General features: G+C 33.1%; 1 protein-coding gene across 4 annotated transcripts in view; it reads right to left on the bottom strand.

Annotated features, from left to right (window-relative positions):
• The window catches only part of LOC123006424, an 82,350-nt gene that overhangs the window by 22,653 nt on the left and 46,253 nt on the right, over positions 1 to 13,444 (bottom strand). The window lies entirely within an intron of this gene.

The following is a 13,444-nucleotide window of genomic DNA, read 5'->3' as shown; positions in this document are numbered from 1 at the left end:
GGTTACTTCCCCAAAATCGAGACCTAAGTTGAAAACTCGGACAATAATATTGTGTATACTCCTAAAAGGTCTTTTTAATTAATTAACTGACAATGATACCTATAACTTTTATAATTCAACGTCTGTGGAGCATTTCTTATTGCAGCAGTTGTGAGTTTAATTTTAACTTCGTTACATAATGAAAAAGTTGGGAGTGAAAATTTGTACAGTCACAATGACGTAAAATCAATTGAGCAGTTTGGATTATTTTTAAACGTTGTAAAAAATTGGCTTCGGGTGAAGAAATCTAATAAAAAGCAAGTGTTGGGACTGGAGAGAAGGGCTTTGTTGTTATTTGTCAAGTAAAGAAGAAGCTTATGGGTGATGATTTACCTCTTAATACATACAACAAGATTACTCAATTACGAGCAATAAAGCCTACAATATATAACATTACACTAACCATAAAAAGCATGGCGCTAGGATTGAAAATCTTCATTAAGGGTCCGACTGGTGCTTTATTATGTTTGTCTTGTAGGTTGTTTGATTTTGTGCAAATTTAGCTAAATTTGGTGATTTCTACAACATCAGAAATTTTCAGTATCGCCAGGTTTTCACATTTACGTTTTGTTTTCACCCAGTCAGAATTTCAAACTTTCAACAAAATAAGAAAAATAGAAAGTTTCGCTCTTTGCAACCGTTACCTTTTGCCATAGCAATAAGCAATATTGTATTTCACTTGAAGGAATACATTTACGCTCACCGCGATTTTCTTTCTAAATGTTATTTCAATTCAGATTCCTTATTAAATACGCTAAATAAAATCAAAGTTTTTCATAAAAAAACAAAAAAAAAAATATGGGGTTTGTAACAAAGATATTAAAGTCAAAATGGAGATTAAAGCGATAAATGTCAGTCGCTTCCAATAAATTGAACGTCCGCACTCTTGCAGTTATTGACAAAATTGTGTTAACATGGAATGTAACTTCCAGCAATGTACAAATAACAAAACAACTCTTCTTATTATTTTTGTATATTTTAAAAAACTGCCTGATTTAAAATTTTCAAAAAGAAAAACAAATTTGTTTGTCTTGTACATGTTTTTGAACAATATCCGTTTTGTTGAACATCGTAGAACGTTGCGGTTGCAGACCATAATTTGTCTTTTGCTCGTTTTTGTGTTTGTTTTGTTTACGTGAAAGGGCTGGTATCGATTTAATCAATTCCCGTTTGGTTCCTCTGAAATAATGGCCATAACGGTCATCCATAAAATATTTAATCAAACTATTAGTAATCGACTATGAGTACTCAGTTTAGCATGGCGTTGACAGCGACAGGACACGATATTGTCTCCCTATGCCAACAATTTCGGCTGATAGCTGACGAACAGCCAATTACAGAACAGCTGGTACCCGCACAATGCCTCAATACATCCACCACCTACCTCATGCTTTATTATCTTTACTCGGAATTACGTGTACATAATAAGGAAAAAATTCTCGATAAATTTTTCAAAACCAGCAGAGATAAATTTATTTGCAAAGAATTTAAATTTCGAAAGAGTCCCTCCGGACAAGGAAATAATTTAATTTTTATGCCACAAACAGCGTTTAATCGTTTAAACTAGAGATGCTTTGAGAAGGCGTACGAAACATAAAATCCTACACGGCTATAAGTGTGGACCCAGGGCTTTAGCAAATATTGATCTTTGGCCACTTACAGATTTACTACTTTTAAAACCTCTGTAAGCAAAAATTTGTATTGAAAAAAAATTTTTGAAGACTTAATAATAATTGTGAAATTGTTTGTCTAAGAGTAAGAATGAAAATAAATCAGTTTGAAACATTTGGCCGAGATTCGATTTCGCAGGTTACTGGTATCGAAGTAGTCACACCACATTAGGTTACATAATACATGATAAGACCCTCGGCATGGAAGCGATTGTTATCGCGTTTTCGTTCAAAAGCCACGGAGCTCCCTACGCTGGGCTTTGAAGAAGGTAGAGGGTGTGAAGGGGGTGGCATCGACCGCTGCATGTAAGGGCAAGTAATACCTATCGTAAAATTTATCGATTGACCTGTGCATGCCTAACTCGAGCGATTTATGAATTTTTTTTCTTCACGAGGCTTTTTAATTAACATTGCCAACCCCAATAAGGCGACCCCTTACGTGGCAAGAACTTTCAACTTAACTCCAGTATATATCATAGGCACTCTATTAAAATAATGAAAAAATAAAATCGCCCTCTTTTGATAACTCGCACCTTATTATCGTTTGCATAATTTAAAAGTGCGAGTGAAACCAGAGTTGCTTAGAACAAAGGAATTAATTACTAATGATTTTTTTCGAGGTTTGACCTTTTCACTCCTGAGTCTAAAAAATAAACTTCTTATTTGAATTGCCAACCGAATTATTTAGCAAACAGTGCCCTGCTCGAGGCGAACTTTTATAATAAACACGTGCCTCGCTCGAAGTGATATTTCAGTCTGATTGTGCAAAAGTCCGAAACAAAATTTCTCTGTTATCTGGTCGTTCAAAATCCGACATTGTAAGCTATTGAGCCAATTTTCAAAACCATTCAAAAATGTATTTTTTAAATCAAACATCGAACCACCTTTGTATCACTTAATTCAGTTTTATGTGTGTATTATTTTATTAATCATCATTGTTGTAAATCACATATGTGCAACACTACAAAGCAATATATTAATTGTTATGCGTTTTAAAGCTTTATAAAATGCCGCACTAACATGTCCTAATGGTTATTATACAACAATAATAGTACAAATGTAATGTTTTAAAACGTTTGATACACGATCCCAACTTGTAAAATCGATAGATTTTTTACATGGGATTGAAAAAGTGGGAGTGTGTCTATTTCAGGGTGAAAATGAAAGTCTCTTAGATATTGAAAATTCATGCTAATGCGGGTTGGTAATATTTGCAGCTAAGAACAGGATCATTTTCCAAGGTGAGTTATTTATATGGGGTAGAAAAACGAAGTAAAGTTCGAGTTAAATTTAAAGTTAGTCTTCTGAAGGTGACATCCCGGTTGTCACTTTTCCGTTAAAACGCGAAAAATAATTCTAAAACAAAACAAACAAATTATCGGATCATTAACATAGACTTGAGTAAACTTAATTACCGTTACATTGGCACACCTAATTTCTGGGCATAGGTAAATATCGGAGTGTAGAATTTCAGTAAACGGATTTTCACTGTGGATTGTAATCGATAACTTTAATTAATTACTCGTATTTCCTCTCGTACACCTAGAATTTCAAACGTACGTGTAAATTCGTATTATTATAAACTGTTTTTGTGAAATTTTTATTCGGAAGGTGCAAGCGAGGCTATCAACTGCCCAAATTTAATGCCTGGGTAAATATTTATCAACGATAGAATTTTGTGTGTAAATAGAAAAAGGGTCGCGTCAAATTAAAATACTTTCAGTGAACCCTCCAGCGAGTTCAACAATATTTTTCCTGTAGTTTGCGCGCGCACAGGCTTAAACTTTAAGCTGGGCTTTCACCGGCGCTTAATTTAAGTGTCATGCCGGACTTTAGAAAGTTACGCCGGCAAAAATCACATTCGCTTGAAATTTTTGATTGTCGAATAATACGATTTACTGAATGAAATCTCTTTGAAGTACATTGAATCTAACATCCTCTAGATCTTTGTTAGGTATCTTAAGAAACATTATTATGCTCGGGTAAACAGGGGAGTTCTGTTAGTATGTAAAGCACGTCACTTACACATGTTGTGCGTATTGTATCGATATATTCTTCCGATTTAATTTCACCCTATTATTATAATATCATACACAACATAAATGATCCTAATTGGAACGATATTTAACAGAACAGAAACTTAACAGCACCCTCAAATGAACACACACCCCTTTTAGGACAAGATTAGCAAACAGCCATCACTTTCCTTCCAGATAATTACATTTATCGCTAGGTTTGTGTGAAATGGAATTCTGCTATTCTGAATATGATTAAAGCAGCAATTTTCCATTAATTTTTCCAACCCAAGATCGTAATTAGAGCGCTGAGAGTTTTTTCCTTAGAATGACTTGTCAGATTTGTTGTCACGACCATCTGTCATAATCTAACGCTTCTTGTTACCTCTCTCGTGCGAACATTTTTCTTTGTGAATTGTTTTATTAGTTGAAAGTCCCGTCTTGTCCAAAAATTCGACTTAGATGAAACGTATTGTGACTTTTCGTTGATTTTTTTTGAAAATAGCTGATTGGTGGTCTCGTTCTCAGGTAACGATTAATCTGGGAAAAGACTCGCCGAGCGGAACTAATAGAGTTAAGTGCAAACTTGAAGAATAATCATTCTTGCTAGGGAACAGACTCTTGTATGGATGAATTTATTCTGCCTAGATATAATTTTTTTGTTTGACTTTGTAATAAAGAGAAATACAAATTTCGTTTCAGCTTGAAGAATTAAGTCAATGACAACGACATAGCGAGAGTAATTGAATTATATATTTACCTTAAAATTTGAATGCGAATCCAGGGGAATAAATGTGGATTCTTCCATTAGAGTCAAGGCTAAGTTACAGTTGTTTGGAGTGCAAACAAGGCTCACACTCGATTTGAAATCTTGCTATTTGCCTTGTAACTATATTTTAGATTTTGATCCTCAAATGCGACGTGAAATGAAACACCATTGAATTCATTTCATCGATAGAAACTTGCATTATTAAATCAAATAACATTGTAAAAAAACGACACTGTTCTAATTTTTAAACGGATTTGCTACATAGCGGATTTTTTGAATAAATTTTGTGTAAACATAATAGAATTTATTATTAGTCTCCTTTGTCGTTTAAATTGATGACGAGTTTGACACTATTAACAATGTTATACTTATTTTGTACGTCAATTACGTGTCGTATTTTGTTGTGTTTTTAGCTTCTTTTTGAATAAATCATATAACCTCATTACAAAGCGAAGAATTTTATTTTTTCTTTTGATCGTTCTTTTCCTCAGCCCCAAGGGCTTAATATTACAAAGTAGAGGATTCAAGGGTGTGTCGGTCTAGCATCAATTTAGTGAAGCATTACTTTCCGGCTCCTCTCCTTATCTGATACACTATTTCCTCAATAAAAGAACAAATAAATGACCCGACAAAGTCGTTGCTGAATTTTTCACTCTCTAAAATTACAGCTCCAAGTTGGACCAGGAACGTATATCCAAACCGGAGCTAAGTGTAAACGTTTCAGGAGATTTTTTTTATACTCATCGCTTGATACCTTGACACTAGGATCGTTGATGCGTACTGTTGTAATATTATCAGCTTGGCACATTAAAAGCAAAATAAATAAAGCTCCCACATTGGTTGTTAAACTTCCCTCCTGATTAGTGCAACTACAAGTTGGGGCCAACGGTAGCATGGAGAACTATCAGAAAGGGAGAAATTGCAGACACTTATTATTACCTAAGCGGCCGCTATTTATGGCTTATCGAATTTTAGTCCACTTAAATATTATTATATTCCTGCTAAGACTTGTGACACAGAGATTTACGACACAACACGAACAAGCGCAGAATAATTTACATGGGAGTAAATTTACGTTAACATTTTTTTATTTTTTTAATACGTGATGTGTCGGGGGCGACTTATGCACCAAAAGGGAATTGTAACGTTTAAATATGGCTTATTGGAAATGGGTTGATCAAAAGTGCCTTCTTTGAATAACAAATATAGTATTTGTGGGCCGCGTTTAAATATTTAATAGAGTTTTATAGCTAGGGGTGTAAAGGAATAGTTAATGGGTGTTTGAAGTTGAAAAGTTATTAGAGTGATCGAGTAATGTTATCGTTTGCAATAATTATTGGTAATAATTTTTGTTTTAAGTCCTTTAAGTTAGAGAGGAAGTTTGGTGAAGTTATTTGCAAAATCTGGTAGTTTGAGTCTTTCTAAATTACAAAAAGTTATAAAAGTTGTTGAAAGCCCTTGAGGTTGAACAGCATACAAGGTGGCTGTTGGCGGTAAAATATTAAAAGGCTTTTGATAAAATTGGGCAGAGCCAGAAGACGGCAAATAAAATTGCTTGTCTACGGAGAGAATCATTCTAGGGGCAATCGACGTGCTGTCATCTCATCATGAAGCAATTATTCCAATTACCGCTTTACAAGATATGCTCCACCCTATTTTAATGTTATCGGATAAATTATTGCTTTTCCTGTGTTCGATTTTTCACCTCGCACCTTTTCTAATTCCACGGGAAACTAACACTTTAATTTTATACCTCCTTTATAGTCAATTCTTTGGCAAAGTTTTACACAGATAACTCCCTTCCTTTGTAGTTTTATAACTTGAAGCAATAAAAAAGTACGTCCGATGACAATTCAATCTTTTATCACAATAAAAACGAAAAAGCTTAACAGCACACGAAGCACAAACCTTGAAATAACAACTACTTCTTTTGGCCGTTTTCTGCCGAAATTACCATATCAAAGACTCTATTTTAAATATTATTAATGTTAGAGACTTGAGTTTGATGAGTGGTCTATTCATCTGATTGTGCTGATGGATGAAGCACATCAAGACTTTATATTTGAAAATTTCACACTAAAACACATCATAAAAAATTTAACACAAATATTGCTACTAACATACGTGGGGTATAAATATTTCCACAAGTGATATTAAAAATTCAGCACAGATTTTTCCGCGGTATTCCTATTACAGAAAGACTAAATAATATTGAATATTTATGATGCTATTATTTCGCATAAGCTACACCGACCATTCAAATCAACAAACAATCTCATTTTTACATTTCATGCCAATTTTTCAGCCTTGTTGATTTTTTCCCAGACTGAAACGAACTCGTAACGAGATAGTTACGGTTAGGAAACCTTTTGAAAAGTAATAGGATTATGGGTAAACGGACCCATGTTCAATTTTGATTGCAGATTAATGAAGCTTGTTTGATTCAGGTGGAAATTAGAATTAGAACTGTGATGATATTTCTTATCAATGGTCCAAATTACATCGACCGACAAATAAAGTTATTGATCTAAAAAATGAGTAAAAATCCATTCTTATTGTTGGGAAACAATATGTCAAAAGTAGGTTGGATTTTATTCGGAGGGTTACTATTCGAAAAATGGAAATAATAATTGAAACCAGTTCGAAACTGTCACTTGCTAATTATATTAGTATTTAGGGCAAAGAGGGCAGCACTCAGGTGGACTTTTCTAAAAATACTCCACACACACGAAACTGTTTCCCAACTATTGATTTAGTTGCCTGTGGAGGCTCCAGAACCATGTGCCTTTTTATTTAAACCAAACGCTAAATCGCACTTGTAAAAATAAATATTAATTTACCGACGTTTTAAAAGTGGGTTATCTTAAAAATGTGCCATGTTTTTCCTCAAAAATTTATAGACGAAGATAAACTTCATTGTTTGCCTAAACACGTAAAGCGTGCATACTCATTTTCCCATACAATTATTAAATAAACAACTCGAGGGAAAAATTAATTGCCCCAGAACTATCAAAACCCCATTCATTCACTACCACTTCCTTTTACTCAATGCCACTTTATTCCCCATTATTATAATAATAATACAATATCAATATCTGTTCAATATTAGATCACATCGATCTTAATTATATCCCGCTCTAATATTATAGACCAATAATGTAGTGTACCATTTATTTAACGAGCTTTTTTCTATCATATTTGATTCAGTTATAATTGTTTTATTTTATTGATAAGGAAATAAACGCCACATAAATAAATAAATCAACCCAATAAATATAACAAAAACTTATTTAATAGAATCATTAGTAAGGTAGAAAACTGTTGATTAATTAATTTGGAAAAAAAATTACCGTTGCTTCTAAGATTCTAATTGCGTTGAAATAAAATGAAAATAAATTGAAAAACACTCAGTCTTTGCAAGGGTTGAGGTTTGTAGTGTTTTTCCAAATACTGCAAGTCGTACAGAATGCCTAATTAAAGTGCTTTTAAGTGAGTTCAAAATTTATTGCATGACTAATAAAATAGACAAATTCAACTGAGCATTAAGTTCACGATCGGCTTTATTTGAAATTTGCTTAAAGCAGGAATTGTTGACAGTGTTAAAAATTTGCATTAATTGAAAAACGTATTATTTGTTCGAAATGCAATCGATGACCAAGCAAAATCCTTTTCTTATCAGACTGCAGCGAAGTTTGAGCAAATTGCACCAGCTTGTTGGTTGTCATCATAGAGACGAAATCTGAAATCGTTGCTGAAAAGACAATATCCCAAAGGTGTGGTGAAGTGGTGCACCATCTATTCTGTTGCGGTTGCACGCAAGTAGCGGTTGAACGCCTTAGAGGCTTCAAGGAAGTCAAACTGACATCCCACAAACAATCTAACAACACATTTGCATTTTACCGGCCTAAAACGCGCATCTCGAAACAAACTTTCACCTAGGCGCAGTCACCACATTCATTAAAATTCAACAAATGGAAACGTTCTTTCGGCGCGAGTTGCTCACAATTCTTCTGGAATTAATCAAACACAAGGTTCATTTTTAAAGTAATTGTTACAAAGTGCAACAAGTCAATGCAACATTAGTAGCATGCAAAAGGGCAAATAGAAAAAAAAGCCACAAAAAACGTTAAACATAGTTATAATTTAAGATACAGCTTCTTTGTTTTCTCTTCTAAAAGCCTGCAGCAAATAACATGTAAAATTATTTTTTCAACAAATATAAATAGGGTCAAAGTGCAAATTGAAACCCCCATAATTTCAAAATTTTTATAGATATAATTTTTTAACATTGATGTGTGGAGATAGACATTTGTTGTCGAAATTATAATAAACGCATTCATAATTTGGATGTATTGTATTTTGCCACTAGTAACACATTAACATATTGTATTTTGAAGTAAACTAAAGAAAACTGCAAACTTTGGTTTTTTAAATAATGAAATTAGAATGCAAAGAAAGAATATATGATTTTTTGAACATACACTGGCCCTTAGCTAAGGGAGAGCCAAGTAGGGCTGAGCCCTACTTTGAATATTCTGAGCCCTACTTTAAAACTTTGTCTTTTTAAACAAGTTTCTGTAGAAATAATAACGCATCAAATTATAATACAGACTGAACCAAAAGTAACGCACAACATTCATTTCATTGTTATGAGTCATTTACCAAAAAAATCCTCGAACAGGTCGATTTTATTTTTTTAAAGGAACAAATTACATACACAGTATATTATTTCAACGTCAAGTATTTTTGGTCAGTAAAAATATTAAATGCACATAAAAGTAATAAATGCACAGTAAAGACATTAAATGAATGTCCAGTAAAACTAATTCATTTAATAATATTCATACATTTAATTTTCAAACAAAATGTTCCCGAGCAAAACCGGAGTAGCGCAAAGCGTTTAACAAAATCCTGCTATCAGGAGCCCAGCAGTGCAAAGAGTGGCGTACGCTGATTAGTGATTAGACTGATTACCATTTTTCTCAGATTTTCCAGCCCTTGCTAAAATCATTCTTGCGCAGGAACCTTTGCTAATACATATACCACTCTCCAATTACAATAAATATACATATATTCAGTAATACAAAAATAAGTTTCAATAATAAATAACATTCTTGTTCAGGGGCCTTACATGGTAAAATACTGTGCGTGCTTTACGTGACATTTATTATTTTTACTGTGCAAAAATTAATTAAATACTGATCATTTATCATTTTATACTGATCAAAATTTAATTATTTACTGATCGATTTATTATTACCCTTTTTTAAATGCTACATTTTGACACTATAGTGGCATTAAACACGTCATTCGTTTTCGAGTTTTTTTAAATGTCAATCGACATTTTTTATTACTGTTTAGATAGTACACATCGTTATCTTTCTGGTAATAATTAATTAATTTATTATTTATAATTAATTTATTATTTTTCTTGAACATACAGCGTACCAAATGGGTTTTTTATATCCTTTCTGTGAACTGAAGGCGTGTCGGCTAGTAATTTGGCGTTATCAGTTATCTGCCAATATGTTTTTAATCGCCGGCTTGAGAAAATTGGGGCTAAGACAGCGTTCCGGAGGAGTATTAATAGTGTAATAAAATGCATCAATGGCTGATGTGATAAAGTACGGGCTGGTAGATCTGCCGCTAAAACCATTGGGTTATACATAATGAAACATTAATATGTCAGGTATTTCCCCGGGCACTTCATATTACCTAATTATTGCAGGGTATTGTGCGCTGGAACTTGAACAGCAATTGAAATGCGTTGCTCACACAATAAATTTCCACAAGACAAGTGCTTAATTGAACCGAGTTTTTATCGTTAATTTTTGGAATGTGCTCATCGAGTGAGATCTGTGTCGTGATTTTTGACCAATTTGCGGTGATTTATGAAGGCTAATATCAAGGATTAGGGTTATTTCGAGGCGTATCAGAATAAGTAGAAATAAGTGAGTTGGGTTAATGTTATTTTGTCACAAATGTTCTCGCAGTCGATTAATTGCCTCATTGAGTTTACAATTATGATGAAATGCCAACTGTTGAATTGCTTGAGCTGGTGACGTATCAATATAATAAATTTCCTCTGATGGCACGAGTACAAAAAAGAGTTCAAATCCGAAAAGCACACGCAACTATTGTACATGTAAGTTTGAAAGCCAATAAAGATAAGTTTAACGTCGAGATTGCATCGTTAATTTTCAGTATTAGTTGAGTTAAAAAGTTAAAAATCGTTGTAGGAATCGCTGAGAGCAGGTCTCAAGTTCTAACGCGAATATGCTTGTTACTTTCATGTTTATTCGGCATTTAGCGACATTTATATAATCCATCTAGTAAGATTCTTGTGCATAGCAATATTCAGGGATTCTCGACGGGATTCGCAACTGAAGAGCGAATTAAAGGGATTTCAGACGCGTCACTTATCGGATGATGCGAACCGCAGGCTAAACAAATAAGCGTCGCGTGTTAACAATTATGAATAGAATTATCCACCTGTTTTCTTTTGATTTGGATAATTGTATTTGGTGCGAGTCAGAATGACAGTTTACTCATAAATCCGAGTAGAATCTGGTGTTTCCTAATCATACGATGCAGTTTCCACGTCACTCATGCAGCGAAATTGAATATTTAAAGTTTAAAGCTAAATCGGGACTATTGATTTTAGTCGTATTATCATTTGTCGCGTTGTATTCTACCTTCGACAAAATCTTCGTGTACTTTTTCCCCAAGTTCATACATATTTAATTCTAAGCCATTTACAAAATCATTAATCAAATTATCTGTTGTTAAGAGAGTTTTTTCGAATTGAATCAAAAACGGCTTTCCCAAATTAAATGAATTTTTTACCCTAAACGAAGTATTGATTTTAAAATTAATTTTGAAACATTCCCTAATTAGCTTAAAATCGTCCGAAAGTTTCTCTATATTTTGTTACGAGCGAAGGGGGCCTTTAACGTTGTTTTGGAATTTCGCATTACCAGTTAAAGTAATGTAACCAATAAAACTAGAGGAATAAATAAAATGAGACCTAAAACGGAGCGAACTCCGTAACCCTGACATGTAATACACTCTTCCCATCACCTTGAATTTATACATTCCAAAACGACGAAATAAAATTATTTTGTCACAACATTTTTAATTGACGATTCACTAAGCAAAAAAAAAACAAATAATATTGAGGAATTAAAGAATTGAAAAGCAAGTAAAAGCAAAAGCAGTGACGCAGCGAGGGGGGATTTTGTGGGTTAAATACCAAATGCAAAATTAGCAATAAAAAATAGCGGACGTATAAGAGCGCGAATTTTAAAACGTGTGCACATGTTCTAATAAATATAATAAGAGAGAGAAAGAGTGCTAAAAGCAAATAAGGAACGTAAAGCATAATAAAAAAGAGAAAGAGCCTAAGAACAAATAAGTAAACAAAGCGTAAATAAGCACTAAAAGATGGCGGGGGTATAAGAGGGCTAACTTTAAAACATGTATTTACAAAAATATTAATAGTGTAAAAAGTGAATAGTGTTTAAGTAAACAAAAGGTAAATCAAAACAAATATAAAGAAGAGGTAAGGTAAGTTTGGTAATTTTTATTAATTATTATTACTAATAATTCAAATAACTTAAAACATGTACATAAGTGTACTTGTAAAATTGATATAAGTACAAATGGTAAGTAAAGTAAAAGTAGCATGAAATGTATAATAAAATATATAGAAATAAATAAAAACTTTTTATTATTTTGTTAATTTCGGCTAAAGTGTATTGACAATGGTTAATGTTTTAAACTATACTTATGACTTGTTTAACCTGTTTTAAATAACTTTTTGACGTATCTGTTGATAAAAAGCTGTCTTGGATAAAAATGAAAAATCTTAGTTATCCGATAATTTGAAACTTGGCATAGGGGCCTAGATGTTGATTCTAAAAAACTTTTCTCATAAAATTTTTGTCGTATTTGCAATATAATAGATACTTTACAAAAAAATAGGTTTTTCGGAAATTTTCTAAGACATACATAACTTGTGTTTAGCTATAGCTGATTTGTTTGCCAAAAAACTCAAGGAAAGAATTAAACCACAACTGAACAACAACGACACAAAAATTTTGATGATATGTCACTCGTCAAATGTCATTAAAATTTATATTACGTAATACGAAATAAGAAAACACATGCCGTTTTTTACTACGTCTTCTTTTATCAACAAGTTAAAGTTAAGTTATTATCTAAGGGCCATTATTCATAAAATGTCAACCGAATGACATTGCTGTTCCACTTTTTCTGGGTACTTTTAAAATTACGTCGTAAATACTCTGTCTGTCAGTAAAGACTGTTGTGACAATTATGCCCAGACCACATCGTCTTTTTTGAAATGACGTTTAATTGAGTGCCCAAAAGAAAACCCCCCCAAATTATATCTCTGGCTGCGCCACTGTTCAATAACAGTGTTGTAGAGAGAGGCAAAGCTGCTGCTTTTCCACTCAATTAGGCTATAAGAGAAATAAACAACTCGTTGCGAGGTATTGTACGACGGAATCCCGATATTATAAAAATCAGGTTGTGAAGAATATGATCGAGTGCATCCAAGTCTTCTTTCTCGTATTTTATAGCTATTGAAAGAGACGTTCGTTGGCTTTTTGCCAGGAAGGCTCACAACCAGTAAATATTATATATCCGTCTAAAATTAGGAATCATGCAGTCGACGGGAAATATGCCTGAGATTTACGTAAAACCTACACTGACAAATTTCAAATGCATTAACTGTCAACTCTTTCACAATTTAGATAGAAAATTTTATTTAAAACAACTTTCGAATGACGACGTATTTTTTGAAAGTGTGCATATCGGGAACATAAACACGTCGTGAGCTGTTCTTAGAAATCTGTGCTCAAGTTTTTCCTTTTGTTTGACGCAGTGGAAATCAGATTTAATTAAAGCGCCATTATTAGCACTTGCGT

Source organism: Tribolium madens, unplaced genomic scaffold (genome assembly GCF_015345945.1).
Source record: "Tribolium madens isolate multiple individuals breed KSU strain unplaced genomic scaffold, Tmad_KSU_1.1 Scaffold_2;HRSCAF=44;Tcas5.2_LGX, whole genome shotgun sequence".
NCBI classification, from domain to species: domain Eukaryota; kingdom Metazoa; phylum Arthropoda; class Insecta; order Coleoptera; family Tenebrionidae; genus Tribolium; species Tribolium madens.
This window is presented reverse-complemented; position numbering and strand designations above follow the sequence as displayed.